The sequence below is a fragment of the Callorhinus ursinus genome, unplaced genomic scaffold (genome assembly GCF_003265705.2).
Source record: "Callorhinus ursinus isolate GAN/ISIS: 27379988/994484 unplaced genomic scaffold, GSC_fseal_2.0 scaffold21, whole genome shotgun sequence".
NCBI classification, from domain to species: domain Eukaryota; kingdom Metazoa; phylum Chordata; class Mammalia; order Carnivora; family Otariidae; genus Callorhinus; species Callorhinus ursinus.
Genome location: NW_027397083.1, coordinates 4421280 through 4441356, shown reverse-complemented (window position 1 = coordinate 4441356; position 20077 = coordinate 4421280). Strand labels below are relative to the sequence as shown.

Sequence of the window (20077 nt, the reverse complement as noted above, 5' to 3'; positions counted from 1 at the left end):
TAAGCGCCTGCCTTTGGTTCAGGTCATGATATCAGGGTTCCTGGATCAAGCCCTGCATCGGGCTCCCTGCTCAGCGGGCAGTCTGCTTCTGCCTCTCTCCAACCCCCCCAGCCCCCCACTCCCACTTATGCTTGCTCTCTCTCTCTCTCAAATAAATAAGTTTTTAAAATCTTAAAAAAAAATGTGAAATGCTGAGAATTAATTTCTAACTAAATTGGCATTGCTCAATAAATTGAAAAGCTATCTAAAGTGACCTCCAGAATTTATTTTGGGGTACTTGGGTGGCTCAATCGGCTAAGTTTCTGCCTTTGGCTCAGGTCATGATCCCAGGGTCCTGGGATTGAGCCCTGCATCAGACTCTCTGCTCAGCGGGAAGCCTGCTTCTCCCTCTCTCTCTGCCTGCCGCTCCCCCTGCTTGTCCTCTCTCTCTGTCAAATAAATAAATGAAATCTTAAAAAAAAAAAAAGAGGGGGTGAGAGAAGGAAGAAGAATCAGGGAAGAAACATCAGAATGTATGAAAAGAAATGGCATAATATGACCTTACAGAAACCAAGGAGGAGAGTTCCAAGGAAAAGATGGGCAACAGTTTCAGTTGTCACAGGTGGAGAACTAAGAAGAGCTCCTTCGAATCTACTACAGTGATTGAGTGATCATCCATAACTTTCAAGAGAATAGTTGAGTTGAATGATGGAAGCAACACTGAAAGGATTACTGAGTGAATGAATGGGTGGTGAGAAAGAGGGGGATAATGAATATAGCACACCCTTCTGAGAAATTTGGCTTTGAAAAACAAAAGGAGAAGAAAGCTTCAGCAAGTAGCCTTTGAAAGATTTTTTTAGATTAAGGGATCACTTAAACATGTGCAGGTAGATAGCAAGGAGTTAATAGAAAAGGCAAGATTAAAGATGCAAATGTAAGGGATAATTGATAGAGCAAGGTCCCCGAGAAACTGAAAGAACATGGACTCAGGAGCACAGGTGGAGAGATTAATCTTAGTAAGAAATAGGAAAGATTCTTTCTCAGAGAGGGAAGGAAGAGGTGAGGATTAACTGAAGACAAAAAGAAATATTAAGGCATAGGGGAAGGAAATTGAAGGACTAAAAACTCCGATGACTTCGATCTTCTCAGTAAAATAGTTTATCTACTTAGAGTTGGGAGTTGGGGCAAAGGGTTAGTTTGGAAATTTGAGAATGGAAAATGTCTGGGGCAGCTGTTGTAAGGAATGCAATACAAAGTCAGAAGGAGATGACTAAAAGATTACCCAGTAGCCATGAGCATCCAGTTGAGGTTAGATAGTATGAATTTGTAATAAAGCCAATCGATATGGTTTCTGGACTTCCTCCAAGAACGCTGTATCTCCAACAGTTGTATTAGTCATCATCTTGGCTGGAGAGGGTTTCCTTGGAGTGTCATAGGAGACATCCCAGGGTTCAAAAACTTGAGAACAATGCTTGCTCAAGAAGAGTTAATGCTCAGGAGTACCAAAGAGCAGATTTGCCGCTGAGATACTTCCATCTGTGTGTCATTCAGAGGTCTTGTGGGAAGAATCATGGGCAAAGAAAAAGAAATATATATAAGATACATAAGAGAAGCAAAGCAGTTTGGTATCAAAAAGATCTATAGCTGCATGTGTATCTAGTCACAAATCTGAGGGTGGAAGCATGTTGGAGAACATCTGGATTCAGATAAAAAGAAGAGCAGAAGAGAAGTGACATCATCATGGGATTAGACCGTAGACTACCTAGCCAGATGGAAGATATAGATAAAGCATTTTTGATGTAGATCACAAAACTGGACTGAGGAGAACATGGTGATAGGGATTTCAAATGTCAAGACATAAGCTCAAAGTCACATTCAGCCAAAAAGCAGTATACTTAATTCTTTTTTTTTTCTGTTTGTGTTTTTCTGATCATTAAAGAAATACTTGCTTATTGTAGAAATGTAGTACAGAAAGGTGTAATGAAGCAGAAAAATAATCACCTCCAAACCCACTACAGACAGCACTCACCATTTATATACTTGCTGTTATTCCTAGTGGGGGTTTTTTTTGTTCATTTGTTTTGGGTTTCTTTGTTTTTGTTTTTGGTGGGGTTTTTTAGTTTAAACAGCAGAAATTTATTTTCTGACTATCTCTAGGCTAAAGGTCTAAATCAAGGTGTCAGCAAGTTTGGTTTCTCCTGAGGCCTCGCTCCTTGTTCTGATATTTTTTTATTCATGGGTGTTTTTACACAGTATAGATTATGCGAGCTTTTTCTAAAATTCTTATATCTAAAATTCTTTTTAAATCTCATTTTATTTTTTTCTTCTTTAAAATTTTATTTTATTTTTTTTAAGATTTTATTTATTTATTTGACAGAGAGAGACAGTGAGAGAGGGAACACAAGCAGAGGAAGTGTGAGAGGGAGAAGCAGGCTTCCTGCGGAGCTGGGAGCCCAATGCAGGGCTCGATCCCAGGACCCTGGGATCATGACCTGAGCCGAAGGCAGACGCTTAACGACTGAGCCACCCAGGTGCCCCTCTTCTTTAAAATTTTAAATCTTTTATTTGCCTTTATGTTATCTTCATCTCAGAAGGAGGAAATATGAGATAGAAGTTCTAGATATAATTATAAAAACAGTTTCACTCTTTACTGTTTCCTACCATTATTTACATTTTTCTGAGATTTCGGACAATAATACTATTAGGAAAAAGACATAAGAGACATAAAAATTTTAAAGGAAAAGGAAAATTACATCATTTGCAGGTGACACAAATACTTAATCTGGAAAGCCCCCAGAATAAGTTGAAATCTATTATAAACAGTATGAAACTTCAACAAGGCAATTAGACAAAATATACTAAAACCAATGATTTATTTAAAAATAATAGCCTTGGGACAGACCCCTAGGTGGCTTAGTCAGTTAAGCGTCTGCCTTCGGCTCGAGTCATGATCCCAGGGTCCTGGGATCGAGCCCCGCGTCGGGCTCCCTGCTCAGCGGGAAGCCTGCTTCTCCCTCTCCCACTCCCCCTGCTTGTGTTCCCTCTCTCGCTGTCTCTCTCTCTGTCAAATAAATAAAATCTTTAAAAATAATAAAAACAATAGCCTTTATATATTCAGATAAGAACAACAGTCCCTTTTTACAACAGCAAGAGAAGATAAAATACCTAGCAATAAACCCAACAAGAATATGCAAGACTATATGAAGAAGGCTATAAAACACTACTGAAGAACCTGAAAGAAGACTTGGGCATATGGAAAGGCATACTGTGTTCTTGGAAAGGAAGACTTAAAAATCATAAAGCTGTCAGTGCTCCTAATTTAATCTATAATTAGCATGATCTCTGTAAAAACAGGATTTTTTTTGCTTGTTTGCTTACTTTGTTAAGACAAGCTGATTGTAAAGATCATATAGAAAAACTAAATAGACTAGAATAACCAGGAATATCCTGAGAAAGAAAATAAATAGTGGGGCACTAGCTCCACCAGTTTTAGAATCTATTATAAGGCTATAAAATTTTATTAATAAAATAGCTAATACAAAACACTATGTCCCAGGTACTGTTCTAAGCACTTTAGATAAAATAACTCATTTAATCCTCACAACAGCCCATTATGATGAACTTGCTCAAACTCACAGAGCCAATAAGTTGCAGAGGTTGAATTTAAACTCAGAAGGTTGGCTCCAATATACATGCTCTTCATCACTATTCTATACAAACATTCATTATTGGCACATGAATAGATAAGTAAAAATCAATGGACCAGAATGGAGAAGCCCCCAACTGACCCAAATATGAAAATGGTACTAACCTATGTTGGAGGAGGGAGAGCATTTTAAATCAATGAGCACAACTAGTAGCCATCTTTAAAAAAGTTGATTCCTTCCTCACACCTTATATGAAAATAAATTCCAGATGGATCAAAAATTTCAATGTAAAAATTGAAACCATAAATGCACTCAAAGAAACCACAGGAAAATGTTTTTATAATCTCACAGAGAGAAAAGCCTTTCTAAATATGAATGACAAAAAACCTGGAAGTCATAAAAGAAACTATTGATGTATTTCATTAGATAAAAAAGGATGAAAAATCTGTTTGACCAAAAAAACCCTATATATAAAAACAAAAGATTAACAGCAAATAGGGAGAGATATTTCCTTACATACATACAGAGTTCCTAAAAATAAGTTATAGAAATACTAAAAATTTGGGTGCCTGGGTGGCTCAGTCCGTTAAGTGAATGCTTTCGGCTCAGGTCATGATCCGAGGGTCCTGGGATCAAGTATTGAGTCCGGCTTCCTGCTCAGTGTGGAGTCTGCTTCTGCCTCTCCCTCTGCCCCTTCCCCCTGCTCATGCTTTCTTTCTCTCTTTCTCTCTCTCTCTCTTTCAAATAAATGAATATAAGAAAAATACTAAAAATTCTGTAGAAAATTTAATGAAGGAAATGAACAGAAAACTCACAGAAAAGGATTGTATAAATGGTTCTTTAAAATTTTTTTAAATAATAGCTTGAGATATAATTGAATGCCATAAAATTTATTTATTTATTTATTTTAGAGAGAGCAAGAGAGCACAAGTGGGAGGGGCAGAGGGAGAGGGAGAGAGAATCTGAAGCAGACTCCATGCTGAGCACAGAACCTGACGCCAGGCTCGATCTCATGACCCTGAGATCACAACATGAGCCAAAACCAAGAGTCAGACACTTAACCAACTGTGACACCCAGGCGCCCCTATTTTTTAATTTTTTTAAAGTAGGCTCCATGCCCAACATAGGGCTTGAACTCACAACCTTGAGATTGAGAGTTGCATGCTCTACCGACTGAGCCAACCAGATGCCCCCAAATTCTATTTGAAATGTACAATAAAGTGGTTTTTAGTGTATTCATACACAGTTGTGCGACCAATTTTAGAACATTTTCATCACCAACTCCCCCTGCCCCCCCAAAAAAACCCATACTTATTAGCAGTAACTCTAGTTACTAACTACCTACTACTTTTCCCCCACCCACTCACTTATAGCCCCTAATTTACTTTCTGTCTCTTTGGATTTGCCTATTCTGGACATTTCGCATAGATGGAATCATACAATGTGTGGGCTTCTGTGTCTGGTTTTTTCACTTAAAATAATGGTTTCAAGGTTCATCCATGTATAGTGTGTATCGGATGCATACCTCATTACTTTTCTATGGCCAAATAATATTCCATCATATGGGTGTACCACATTTGCTATCCACTCATCCAGAGACAGACGTCTGGGTTGTTTCTTCTTTTTGGCTATTATGAATAATGCTGCAATGAACATCTGCATTCAAGTGTGAACATATGTTTTCATTTCTCTTGGGTGTATACCTAGGAGTGGAATGCTGGGTCATATGGTAATTCTTTGTGTAACTTTGTGAGGAAATGCTTGTTTTCCGAAGTAGCTGCATTATTTTACATTCCCACCAGCAATGCACGGGTTATAGTTTCTCCACATTCTTGCCAACACTTGATATCATCTGTCTTTTTTATTTTCGGCATCCTAGTGGGTATGAAGTGGTATCTCATTATGCTTTTAATTTATATTTATCTGATGACTAATGATGTTAAACATCTTTCATGTGCATATTGGTCATTTGTGTATCTTCTTTGGAGAAATGTTCATCTATATTGTGGTATGTACCAGCACGTTTGTTCCTTTTAATTGCTGAGTAGTATTCCATTATATGAATATAGCACAATGTGTTTTTTGTTCACCTGTTAATCAACATGTGAATTATGTGGTTTTGGCTACTATGAATAAAGTCTCTAAGAACATTTGTCTACAACTCGTTTTGTGCATATATTTTTCCCCAGCTTTATTGTGATATAATTGACATGTAACATTATATAAGTTTAAGGTGTATAAAGTGATGATTTATACATATGTATATTGCAAAATGATCACCACAATAAGGTTAACACCTCTATTACCTCACATAATTACCTGTGTGGTTTTTTTTTTTGTGGGGGGGATTTGTTGTTGTTTTTGGTGGTGAAAACATTTAAGATTTAGCAACTCTTAAGTATATAATATAGTATTGTTAAGTATATTCATCACACTGTACATTACATCCCCAGAACTTATTCATCTTATAACTAGAAGTTTGTACCCTTTGACCAACATCTCCCCATTTCTACCACCCCCATTCTTGGCAACCACAATTCTACTCTGAATTTCAATGAGTTTGGCTTTTTTAGATTCCATATATAATTTGAGATCATACAGCCTTTGTCTTTCTCTGTCTGACTTATTTCACTTAGTATAATGTCTCCAAGGTCCAGCCATATTGTTGTAGAAGGCAGGATTTCCTTCTCTTTTATAGCTGAATTGTATTTCACTATATACATATACCATATTTTCTTTATCCATTCATACATCAACACTTAGGTTGTTCCTGACTTGACTATTGTGAATAATACTGTAATGAACATGGAAGTCCAGATATATCTTTGAGATAGTGATTTCATTTCTTACGGATATATACCCAAATATGGGATTGCTGGATTGTTTGGTAGTTCTATTTTTTTTTTAAAGATTTTATTTATTTATTTGACAGAGAGAGACACAGAGACAGAGGGAACACAAGCAGGGGGAGTGGGAGAGGGAGAAGCAGGCTTCCCCCTGAGCAGGGAGCCTGATGCGGGGCTCAATCCCAGGACCTTGGGATCATGACCTGAGCCAAAGGCAGACGCTTAACGACTGAGCCACCCAGGCGCCCCTGGTAGTTCTATTTTTAACTTTTTAAAGAACTTCATACTGTTTTCCAGAATGACTGTACCAATTTACATTCTCCCCAACACAAGGGTTTCCTTTGCTCCACATTCTGCTGACACTTGTTACCTCTTTTTTTTTTTTTAATAATAATTTTTATAGATGTGAGGTGATACCTCATTGTGGTTTTGACTTGCATTTCCCTGATAATTAATGATGTTGACCATCTTTTCATCTATCTGTTGGCCATTAATATCTCTTCTTTGGGAAAATATCTATTCAGGTCCTCTGCCCATTTTTTAATTGGATTATTTGGGTTTTTTGCTATTGAGTTGTATGAGTTCCTTATATATCTTGGATATTGATGACTTATCAGATATATGGTTTGCAAATATTTTCTCTCATTCTGTAGGTTATCTTTTCATTTTGTTGACCGTTTCTTTTGCAGTGCAGAAGCTTTTGAGTTTGATGTAGTCCCACTTATTTATTTTTGCTTTTGTTGCTTGTGCTTTTGGTATCACATCCAAAAAATCATTTCCAAGACCAATGTCAAGAAGCTTTTCCCCTATGTTTTCTTCTAGGAGTTTTACAGTTTCAGGCCTTACATTTAAGTCCTTAATCCATTTCAAGTTAACTTTTGTAAGTGGTGTAAGATAGGGGTCCAATTTCATTCTTTTGCCTGAATATCCTGTTTTCTCAGCACCATTTATTGGAGAGACTATCCATTCTCCAATGAGTATTGTTGGCTCTCTTGTCAAATATTAGTTCACTATATACACATAGGTTTATTTCTAGGCTCTTGATTCTGTTCCATTGGTCTGTGTAAATGTTTTTATGCCAGTACCGTACTGTTTTGATTATGTTGTAACTTTGTAATATAGTTTGAAATCAGGAAGTGTGATATCTCCTGCTCTGTTCTTTCTTAGGATTGATTTAGCTATTCAGGGTCTTTGTGGTTTCATATTAATTTTAGGATTTTTTTTTCTATTGCTGTAAAAAATTCCTTTGGAATGTTGATAGGGACTACATTAAATCTATAGATAGCTTTGAGGAATAGGAACATTTTAACAATATTAATTCTTCCAACTCACGAACACAGATATCTTTCCATTTGTTTGTATCTTCTTCAATTTTTTTCATCAAAGTCTTACAGTTTTCAGTATATAGATTTTTCACCTCTTTGATTAAATTTATTCCTAAGTATTTTATTGTGTTTGATACTATTGTAAATGGGATTGTTTTCTTTATTTCTTTTTCAGATAGTTTGTTGTTAGTGTATAAAAATGCAACTGAATTTTATATATTGATTTTGTATCCTGCATCTTAACTGAACTCATTTATTAGTTCTAACAGTTTTTTGACAGATTTTTAATATTTTTAATTTTTTTATTTTTTTTAAAGATTTTATTTATTTGAGAGAGAGAGTGAGCAAGAGAGAGAGCACACACGAGCAGGGGCAGAGAGAGAGGGAGAAGCAGACTCCCCGCTGAACAGGGAGCCTGACTCGGGCTCTATCCCAGGACCCTGAGATCATGATTTGAGCCGAAGGCAGACACTTAACCAACTGAACCATTCAGGTGCCCCTTCATGGATTTTTTTTAAAAAGATTTCCTATATAAGGTGATATCATCTACAAACAGAAACAGTTTTACTTCTTCCTTTCCAATTTGGATAGTGTCCATTTCTTTTTCTTGCCTAATTTCTCTGGCTAGGACTTCCAGTGCTATGTTGAAAAGGCATGGTCTTGTTCCTAATCTTAGAGGGAGAGCCTTCAGTCTTTTCACCATTGAGTATGTTAGCTGCAGGCCATAAATGGCCTTTATTTTGTCGAAGTACATTCCCTTCTATACCCAATTTGTTCTGAGTTTTTTCATGAAAGGATGCTGAACTTCGTGGACATATGTTTTTATTTCTCTTGGGTAAATATCTAAGGGTGGAATTGGTGGCAGACTTTTTCCGGAGTGGTTGTACTCTTTTACATGCTTACCAACAATGTCTGAAAAATCCCTATTGTTAACACATCCTAGGTAACATTGGTGTTTTCAGTCTTCTTTTCTCCCTTAGCTTTATTGAGATATAATTGACATGTCACATTGTTTAAATTTAAGATGTACAATGTGGTGATTTGATATATGTAAATATTGTGAAATGATTATCACTATAAGGTTATTTTTTAAAATATGGAACACTTCACAAATTTGCGTGTCATCCTTGCACAGGGGCCATGCTAATCTCTGTGTCATACCAATTTTAATATATGTGTTGCTGAAGTGAGCAAAGACTTTTTAATTTTAGCTTTTCTAGTGAGTATGCAGTGGTATCTCATTGTGGTTTTAATTTGTATTTCCCTGATGATTAATGAATTTGAACACTTTTTAATTGTTTATTGGCCATTTTCTTTATGAAGTGCCTTTTGAAATCTTTTGCTCAGTTTTGGGTAGGTTGTTTTAATTACTGAGTGGTAGGAGTTCTTTATGTATTCTGGTTGCAAGTCAAATATGCATATTGCAAATACTTCTACTATTCTTTGGCTTGTTTTTTCCCTTAATGGTGTCTTTCATTGAGCCGAAGTTTTTAAAGTCCATTTGATCAATTTTTTCTTTTATGGTTAGTGCCTTCTGGGTCCAGTTTTTAAAAATCTTTGCCTACCCTAAGTTTGTGACAGTATTACCCTACATTTTCTTCTGAAAGCATTAGAAATCTAGCTTTTATGTTTAGGTCTATAATCCATCTTGAATCAATTTTTGTGGGTGGTTTGAGGTTGAGGTCAAGTTTCTTTTTTGTACCATCTGGATAGCTAGTTGTTTATTCCAGCACCATTTGTTGAAAAGACTTTACTTTTCTCACTTAATTGTTTTTGTTCCTTTGTTAAAAAAAAAAGTTAGTTGACTTTATATATGTGGGTGCATTTCTAGATTTTCTATTCTGTTCTATTGATCTATTCGTTAAACTTTAGTCTTGATTAATTTAGCTTTATAGTAAGGTAGTGTATGCACTTTAGCTTTTGCTTTTCCATTATTGTTTTGGTCATTAGGGGTCCCTTGCATTTCCATATAACTTTTAGAATAAACTTGTCAATTTCTACAACAAGAAAGACAGACAGAAAGAAAAGAAAAGAAATCCTGAGAAGAATTTGATTGAGATTTGAAGACTCTGTAGATCAATTTGGGGAGAATTGTTCACTTTTTAATATTGAATCTTCCAATCCATGGACATAGTACATTTTTCCTTAGGTCTTCCTATATTTCTCTCAGCAATGCATTATAGTGTTTAATATATGGATCTTATACATTTTGTTGAATTTATCCCTAAATATTTCATGTTTTTTGCTAATATTATAAATAGTATAATTGTTTAAAGTTATTTTCTTTACCAATTTTTTATTGCAAGACTTTGGAAATATAATTGCTTTTGTATATTCCTCTTGTATCCTGTGACTTGGCTAAATTCACTTATTAGTTCTCATAGTTTCTTTGTAGATTCCTTAGAATTTTCTGCATGCAAAATCATGTCATATGCAAATAGAGGCAGTTTTACTTCTTCCTTTCCAATCTCTGTAGAGGTCTTTCTTTTTTCTTTCTTTATTGCACAGAGTAGGACCTCATTACAATATTAAAAAGAAGTGGTAAGAGCAGATAACCTTGCTTTGGCCAGAAAGTTTCCAGTCTTTAGAATTAAATAGGAGGTTTTTCATGGATGCCCTTTATTCGGTTGAGGAAGTTTACTTTTATTCTTAGTTGGTGAGAATTTTTATTGTAAATTGGTATTCAATTTTTTATTATTTTTCTGAATCTATCGAGTGACATATGATTTTTCTCTTTTGTGCTGTTCATATGGGTAAATCCACCCTAGTCATGATTTATTATCATTTTCATATGTCATTGGATTCCTTTAACATTTTGTTAATGATTTTTGTATCTATCTGCATGAGGTATTTTAGGCTACAGTTTTCTCTTCTTGTAAGTTTGAGAGTCAGGATTATTCTGGCCCAATAAAGTGAGTTTGGAAGTATATCCTCCTGTCTTTTCCTAAAGAGTTTATATATAATTGGTAATATTTTTTTAAGTGCTTCTTTTTCTAAGAAGACTTGAACTTTTAAATTAGGTTTAATATGCTTTTTTATTCTTTTTTATTGTTATGTTAATCACCATACATTACATCATTAGTTTTTGATGTAGTGTTCCATGATTCATTGTTTGTGCATAACACCCAGTGCTCCATGCAGAACGTGGCCTCTTTAATACCCATCACCAGGCTAACCCATCCCCCCACCCCCCTCCCCTCTAGAACCCTCAGTTTGTTTTTCAGAGTTCATCGTTTCTCATGGTTCATCTCCCCCTCCAATTTACTCCCCTTCATTCTTCCCCTCCTGCTATCTTCTTCTTCTTCTTTTTTTTTTCTTAACATATATTGCATTATTTGTTTCAGAGGTACAGATCTGTGATTCAACAGTCTTGCACAATTCACAGCGCTCACCATAGCACATACCCTCCCCAATGTCTATCACCCAGGCACCCCATCCCTCCCACCCCCCCCACCACTCCAGCAACCCTCAGTTTGTTTCCTGAGATTAAGAATTCCTCATATCAGTGAGGTCATATGATACATGTCTTTCTCTGATTGACTTATTTCACTCAGCATAACACCCTCCAGTTCCATCCACGTCATTGCAAATGGCAAGATCTCATTCCTTTTGATGGCTGCATAATATTCCATTGTGTGTATATATATATATATATATATATCACATTTTCTTTATCCATTCATCTGTCAATGGACATCTTGGCTCTTTCCACAGGTTTAATATGCTTCTTATACACTCTATTCCTAACACTTCTCATACATACAATTGTTACCTTAAATTCTGCCTTTCTTATTGGACTATAAGCTCTGTGAGAGCATTTATCTGTTTTGCTTACTTCTATGTTCTTAGCATCTAGCCAAGTGCCTGGATCAAAGCATGTATAAATGAATATTTACTGAATTGTATTAAATTAAAGGGAAAATAAGAGACTAGAAAAACTGAGAATTTTTGTGGCAAAATACTGAAGACAATATAAAAGGTCTTCCTTTGGGGTGCCTGGGTGACTCACGGGTTAAGTATCTGACTTCAGTTCAGGTCATGATCTCAGGGTCCTGGGATTGAGCCCCATGTACTCGTGCTCTCTCTCATATAAATAAATAAAATCTTTTTTAAAAAAGCTAAAACTCTTCCTTTTAATTTTAATTTTTTATTTGATTATGGTGGACACATGTGTTACATTAGTTTCAGGTATACAACAGAGTGATTCGATATCTCTGTATGTTTTGCTAGGCTCACCACAAGTGTACTTATCATCTGTCACTATAAAACTATTACAATATAATTGACTATATTCTATGATATACCTTTTATTCCAATGACTTATTCATTCCATAACTGGAGGTCTGTATCTCCCACTCCCCTTCACCCATTTTTCCCATCTTCCTGCCTCCCTCCCCTCTGGCAAATATCAGTTTGTTCTCTGTATTTATAGATCTGATTCTGTATTTTTTTTTAAGATTTTATTTATTTATTCAACAGAGAGAGCAAGAGAGCTCAAGCAGGGGGAGCAGGAGAAGGAAAGGGAGAAACAGGCTTCCCGCTGAGCAGGGAGCCTGATGTAGGCTCAATCCTAGGACTCTGGGATCATGACCTGAGCCGAAGGCAGACGCTTAACCATCTGAGCCACCCAGGCGCCCCTGCATTTTGTTTTTTTATTAATTTGTTTTGTTTTTTAAATTCCACATATGAGCAAAATAATATGGCATTTCTCTTTCTCAGTCTGACTTATTTCACTTAGCATAATACCATCTAGGGGGCGCCTGGGTGGCTCAGTTGGTTAAGCGACTGCCTTCGGCTCAGGTCATGATCCTGGAGTCCCAGGATCGAGTCCCATCCATGTTGTTGCAAATGGCGAGAGCCCATCCTTTTTTATGGCTGTGCAATATTCCATTATGTACATATCTGATACATATATATACATACACTCGTATACCACATCTTCTTTATCCATGCATTTATCAATAGACACTTAAGTTGCTTCCACATCTTGGCTATTGTAAATTATGTTGCAATAGGGGAGGTGAGTAGGGGGATGGAGTAACTGGGTGATAGACATTAAGGAAGGCATGTGATATAATGAGCACTGGGTATTATGTAAGACTGATGAATCACTAACCTCTACCTCTGAAACCAGTAATACATTATATGTTAATTACTTGAATTTAAATTAAAAAATTTTAAATGTTGCAATAAACATAGTGGTGCATATATAAAAGTCTTCCTTATTAAAAAATTACATTGCAGCAGGGTGCTGGGCTGGCTCGGTCAGTGGAGCATGCAACTCTTGATCTCAAGGTCTTGAGCTTGTGCCCCACATTGGGTGTAGAGATTACTTAAATAAATAAAACTTTTAAAAATTACATTGTAGCAAAAAGAACAATGAAGCCTAGGTGGATGGTATACTATTAATGAATGAATAAGAAAACAGCATTCACCTCCTATTTTGATTTAGTCTTCTCAAAGAGGATGCTGTTTGTTTGGCTTTTTTAATTTGTTTTTTTAAGGTTTTTTTTATTTATTTGTCAGAGAGAGAGGGAGACAGAGCACAAGCAGTGGGAGCAGCAGGCAGAGGGAGAAGCAGACTCCCCACTGAGCAAGGAGCCCAATGCAGGACTCGATCCTAGGACCCTGGGATCATGACCTGAGTTGAAGGCAGATGCTTAACCGACTGAGCCACCCAGGCATCCCTAAAGAGGATGCTGTTTGGACTGGAAAAGATAGAATGAACAGTAGTTCCAGGGAATGAAATCAAACATGACTGGAATTGTAAGAGATCACCTAACTGCTTTAAATGAACTCAAGTTTCTGGATCTAATTTACATTCCAGGGTACAGAGACCTAGTAGATAAGCTGGCTGAACCACTGCTGGCAGTCTTTAGAAAGTGGAAATTGTGTCCATTATGGGGAGGGGTCGGGGGGGGAGAGAAGCTCCAAAGATTGGAGTCAGGGAACTAATATTCAGAAGGTCATTTCAGCAGACTGAAGGTTGGTGTGAGATTCTTTAACTGTTTATTAAAATGAATAAATATCTGTAGATATTCAGGAAAGGAAGCTGTGGTAACTGTAAACCTATCAGAGTTTATTGAAGAAGTAGGGGGAGGGGATGAGGGGAGGGGAGAAGAGAGAAGAAGAAAAGAGGGGAAAGGGAAAGAAAGAGAGGCCACACTTGGGTAAGGAAGGTCTGCTTTCAACCCCAGCTCTTTCACCTCTTGGTAAAATGACATTGGTCAAGTTATTTAATTTCTATAAGCCAAATTTCCCTATTGGTAAAGTAGAAATAATAAGAGAACAACCTATTTCATAGGGTAGTCCTGAGGTTTAAACCAAATAATGTGTCTAAAATGGTTATTTATCAAAATCAGTGATAATTGTGAAGTGATGGGAGTGGTGATGCTTGATGGTAATGGCCATAATACTGAAGGAGGAGGAAATGAAATAGTCAATGCAAACTTATTCCCTTTTTGAAGGGATTACTAGACTGGTAAATTGGGAGAAAGCTGTACTTAGTATGGCTATATTTTTTATATTCGTTTAGTTTATTTGAATTTCGGGAGGACCTTGATAACATCTCCATGATATCCTTGTGAATAAGCAGAAGGAATATAGCATGGATGATAAATAATTGGTTGAACAGTCATACCAAAAATGTGCTAATTAATGGGTTCATATCATCCTAAAGGGACATCTCCAGAAGTGTAATTTTGGACTACATCCTTAGCCATTCTTTTTTTCCCCCTAATCCATTGTTTGAATGAGGACATTGATGGCAAGCTAATGCAAGTTGAGAGAGATAGCTAATAAGCTGCCTGAAAGAAATAGGACCTGAAAAGAGATAGTATAATATAGTGGAGCAAATATGGGCATGGTATCATGGGTCTGCAACCAAATACCTGTGTGGCCTTGAGTTAGTTAAGTAACCACCTAAGGCTTTGTTTTCTCAGAATACCACTTATCCATGGTGGTTGTGAGAATAAAATATATATGTGTGTGTATGTATTAGTTATCTATTGCTATGTAATAAATTACCCCAAACCTTAGAGCCTTAACACAATAAACATTATTTCACACAGTTTCTAAGCATCAGGAACGCAGGAGCAACTTACTTGGATGGTTCTGGCTCAAGGTCCCTCATAAGCTTGAAATCAAGACTTAGGTTGGGGCTGCAGTCATCTGAAGGCTAGCTTGAATGGGACTCCTAAGCTCACTTGTGTCACTGCTGGCAGGAGGCCTCGGTAGTTCACATGTTCCTCATGATTATGGCAGTGGCTTCCCCAGAAAAAGTGATCTCAGAGAAAGAGAGAGCAAGCAGGAAGCCACAGTGCCTTTTATGACCCAGTCTCTGAAGTCACATACTGTCACTTTCATTTTATTCTGTCCCTTAGAAGTGAGTCCCTAAGTTTAGCCCATACTGAAGGAAAGGGAATTAGGATCCACCTTTTGTTTTGTTTTTTTAAAGATTTTATTTATTTATTAGGGAGAGAGAGAGAAAGCACAAGCAGGGGGAGTGGCAGGCAGAGGGAGAAGCAGGCTCCTCGCTAAGCAGGGAGTCTGATGTGGGACTCGATCCCAGGACCCTGAGATCATGACCTGAGCCGAAGGCAGACATTTAACTGACTAAGCCACCCAGGCGTCCCTAGGATCCACCTTTTGAAGAGAAGGGAGTATCAGGAGATTTTGTGGACATATCTTAAAACCACCACAGTATAAAAAGTACTCTCTACAGTGCTTAACAGTAGGTACCCCGTAAATGACACTTGTTATTAAACTGTTATTAGTATATACCTAATACGTGTGCTCTTTACTATAAAGCCCTTGTGGGCAGGACAAAAAAAAAAAAAACTCATGATTCTTCAGATTCCTGGAAAATACAGAGAAAGAAGCATTATATATCGCTGTAATTCATTACATCCGTTTTGTAAATTAAAATGAATGGACTATGTTGCCTTAAGAACAGTACTAATAAAAATACAATTTAGTAATACTTAATGGGTGAACCTAAAACGCATAGGCAGCCTGCAAATACCAGTGACATGGATAATTTGAATGACAGTTAATCCAAAAATTGATTTTGTTTGATTTTATTAAGGATTTTATACTTATACTTAAATGTAGGTATGGCTCATCTGAGTATTCATCAAATTTTAATTGTGTAATGTACTAGCTTGTCTTTCTGAGTGTCCTGCTCTCCTTTCCATTAAGAATGGGCCACCGCTAGGGGCACCTGGGTGGCTCAGTCGTTAAGCATCTGCCTTCGGCTCGGGTCATGATCCCAGGGACCTGGGATCGAGCCCCGCATCGGGCTCCCTGCTCCGCGGGAAGCCTGCTTCTCCCTCTCCCGCTCCCCCTGCTTGTGTTCCCTCTCTCGCTGTGTCTCTCTCCATCAAATAAATAAATAAAATCCTCAAAAAATCAATCAATAAATAAATACCATTTAAAAAAAAAAAAAAAAAGAATGGGCCACCGCTAAAACTGACACAGAGGCTCCAGTCTACAGCAAAGATAAGACTTGCTGTTCACATACCTTCCCTGAGGGCAAGGAGGAAATAAACCAACAAACAAAAAAGTATTTTATCAACAAAGGGCTCAATTAAGCAGGAGAATTAATGTTGACAGTAAAAATGTCGAAGCAAGAATTAATATGGCTAAATCACTGGGTAATCTAGATTTCCTCTGTTTATGTATACATTGGTATACATCGGGTGTAGAATGTCCATCTTTAGCCTCAAGGATTGTCTGATGTTCATTGTAAACAAAAACATAAGAACTCTCCAACTCCAGGTGGACTGTGTAATTTAATGGGTCACTTTGAGAAGATAAGATCATTAAATAGAAGATAGTGTCACACCTTAAACTGATTAATTTTCTAGTGTTTTTTTTCCTAGTGTTTTGATTTGCATTAAACATTAGACAGATCCTCAGGCTAGTGTCCGACATGGTTGAACTCTCTTAATATCTTACCAACATAGCAATCAAACTTCTAAGGTGTTCAAAACATAGCCACTAATTTGGAAGTGAGTAAAAAACGGTCCCTGAAGAGCCAGTGTTTACAGAGTTTATATGTGTCTTCATAGGCGAGGCAGGAAGTCTCCTAAGAGTTTCACAGGGAGCGTCTTACAAATGCATAATCTTCAAATACTGATCAGGTCATCAGCTGCAGATTAAAAAAAAAAAAAAGTAGTGAGAGTGGTCTAAAGTATTGCTAGCCTTAGCCACTAAATTAGGTTCTTGGACCCAATTCCAACATAGGGGGGTGGCTTCCCACACAACACAAGGCAATTCTTAGATCCAGCAGGTTGTCCAAGAATTCAACTTAGTTCACCCCAATTCCAATACTATCAACCTGGAGAGAGCATCCGATTCCAGAGGGTAAGGGTTCTGGCCTACAAGCCTGCCCCCCACCTCCTTACTTCAGATGCCCGTAGCAAGCCCAGGTGGTTATCTGTACTTCTGACCAATTAACTATATATCTGAGGTTCCCAGGACTTCCTCCTCAGGTTTGAGTAATTTGCTAAGGCAGCTCACAGAACTCAGAGAAGCATTTTACTTAATAGACTACTAGTTTATTATAAAAGGATATGACTCTGGAACAGCCTGATGGAAGAGATACATAAGACAAGCTGTGGGGAAAGGACATGGGGCTTCCATGCTCTCTCCAACTGCACTATTCTCCCCAAATCTCCACATGTTCACCAACCCAGAAGCTCTCAGAACCCCACCCTTTTGGGTTCTATGAAAGTTTCATTACATAGGCATGGTTCATTAAATCATTGGCTTTTGGCAATTGAATTCTATCTCTAGGCCCTCTCTCTTCCCCAGCAGTAGGGGGATGGGACTGAAAGTTCCAACCCTCTAATCACAAGGTTGGTCCTGGCAACCACATCCTTCTGTGCTTTCGAAAGCCACCTCATTCACAAACAAAAGACACTTTATCACTCTCAACATTTAGGAAATTCCAAGGGTTTTGGGAGATGTGAGACAGGAACTGTGCCCAAAGACCAAACATATATGAGAAAAATATTTTGGTCATCCCAGTGACCAAAAATATATTTTTTATAAATCACAATATCACAGCCACACACCAACAATCATGATAAATGTTATCAGAAAAGAGAGTCACTAGAGATCCAAACAGTGAAGAGAAAATCCATATTAAAAGCAGTATTTTAAGGTCATTTACCATGTAGGGGACAAATAAATGATTTTATTAATCTTTTTGCTCTTTGAGGATATCTTTCTGTTATGTTCCAGGACAGTAAGCCATATTCATAATGTTAAGCCAGAATGATTAAGCAAAAGGGAACTATGTTCACTATTATCTTTTTGGTAAGACAAGTTTCTGATATAGTTTAGAGATACTTCTGTCAAATATGCTTAAAATTGGAAAAAAATTTTGACATTTGAGTAAGCTTTACTTATTATATAGAATGCTCATAGAAGAAGGGGTCACTAGAGGCCTCTGGAAATACTATGTACTGACTTAGCATCATGAAGCTTGCACATCCTGTTCTGTGAATAATAAAATAATTATAATAACAACCATCATTTAAATGTGTCAGGAACTGTGTTAAATCTTTTCACACATTATACTATTGAATCTTTTCAACCACAATTTGAGTAAATATTATTATCTCTGGTTTAAAGACAAGGAAATTGAAGCATAGCAGATAAATAATTTGTCTGATATTGTTTAAATAGTAAGTGGTAGGGGCGCCTGGGTGGCTCAGTCAGTTAAGCATCTGCCTTCAGCTCAGGTCATGATCCCACATCGGGCTCCTGACCCAGTGGGGAGTCTGCTTCTCTCTCCCTCTGCCCCTCCTTCCCACTTGTGTGCTGTCTCTCTCTCTCAAATAAATAAATAAAATCTTAAAAATAAATAGTAAGTGGTAGAGCCAAAAGGAAAGTGAGGTCTGAGAACATCCATCCAGGTTTACTATCTTAGTCTAAGTGTTTATGGTGATGAGGAATACCCTTTCTAAGGAGGAATGATATTGTACCTTCTAATGTGTTTTCAAAGAATAAGTCTACTGTTGAACCCAAGACTCACCATCTAGCACCCTGTACTCCACCTATTAAATGTTAACTTAACAAAGCCATAGCAAAGAGATATTTTGAGAGAATATCTTGTGGCTCTCCCATATGCCAGCCTTTCCTATGGCTGCAACGGAAAAGGGAAAGTGTTGCTAGGTATATAATGAAAGGCAGTCTTTCTAGATGAGGGATCAACACACTTACAGAAAAATGTCGAGGAACGAGAGTCAAACTAATTAATTGTGACCCACATCTCTGACTAGAAATGCAGTCGGTTTCCCCCACTCCTACCACTCCTTATTATAAAAATTTTCAAACCTACCAGAAAGTTATGAGAGTATTATAAAGGCACCTGTATGTCCTTTACCTGGATTCACCAAACACTAACATTTTGTTATGTTTGTGCACGATACATGATAGATAGATAGATAGATAGATAGATAGATAGATAGATAGATAGATAAATAGATAGATCATTTGAAACTAAGTTACAGGAATCCTGACACCTTTCCCTGACATAGCTCTGGGAGTAAGGGCATTCTTCTATCATCCTGCATAACCTTGATGTTATTATTATCATATTTAGGAAATGAACAACAGGGGTGCCTGGGTGGCTCAGTTAAGCATCCAACTCTTGATTTTGGCTCAGGTCATGATCTCAGGGTCATGAGATCGACCTGGATGTGGAACCTGCTTAAGATTCTCTCTCTGTCTCCCCTTGCCCCTCCCCACCTCTAAAAAACCCCAAAAAAGAACAACAATTCCATAACATCATCTAACATCCAGTGCAAATTATCATTTCCCAATTGTTCTCAAATATATTTAGCTGTTTGTTTTCTGAACCAGGATAGAATAAAAGTTTACACATTGTACTTGGTAACATCTCTTTAGTTTCTTGTAATCTGGAATAAGTCCTCTACTATTTTGTTTTTCATGACATGTTTTTCTTGTTTTGCCTGACTTTCCCTGCACCCACATGTAAACACCACAGGGGCAGGGATTTTGGTCCCTTTTGTTCATTGCTATATCCTCCACATAGAAAATGGTGCCTGACACACATTAAGACTTAGTAAATATTTGTCGAATAAATAAATGAGTGAATGAATAAGTAACACGAGTATAATGAGTGTCATGAAAGGTGATTTAGAGGATGCCAAGGGGACTGAGAAGCTAATCTTGTTGTTTGTAACTCTTACCTCTATGTTCCAGTTAGACAGGTTCCAGGCTTGGGCAACAGGCTCATTTTACAACT

General features: G+C 37.2%; 1 protein-coding gene, 1 long non-coding RNA gene and 1 other non-coding gene across 4 annotated transcripts in view; 1 reads left to right on the top strand and 2 right to left on the bottom strand.

The window, feature by feature from the left end:
• Positions 1-15065, bottom strand: part of LOC141374715 (uncharacterized) — an 89965-nt gene extending 74900 nt beyond the window's left edge. The window contains exon 1 of the long non-coding RNA XR_012381810.1: positions 14901-15065. This is a non-coding gene — a long non-coding RNA (uncharacterized lncRNA). The remainder of the gene's footprint in view (positions 1-14900) is intronic.
• CSTPP1 (centriolar satellite-associated tubulin polyglutamylase complex regulator 1) overlaps positions 1-20077 on the top strand; it is a 187930-nt gene that overhangs the window by 109365 nt on the left and 58488 nt on the right. The window lies entirely within an intron of this gene.
• LOC112829841 (U6 spliceosomal RNA) lies at positions 8888-8995 on the bottom strand. The gene has a single exon (XR_003209759.2). It is a non-coding gene; the product is annotated as a U6 spliceosomal RNA (small nuclear RNA).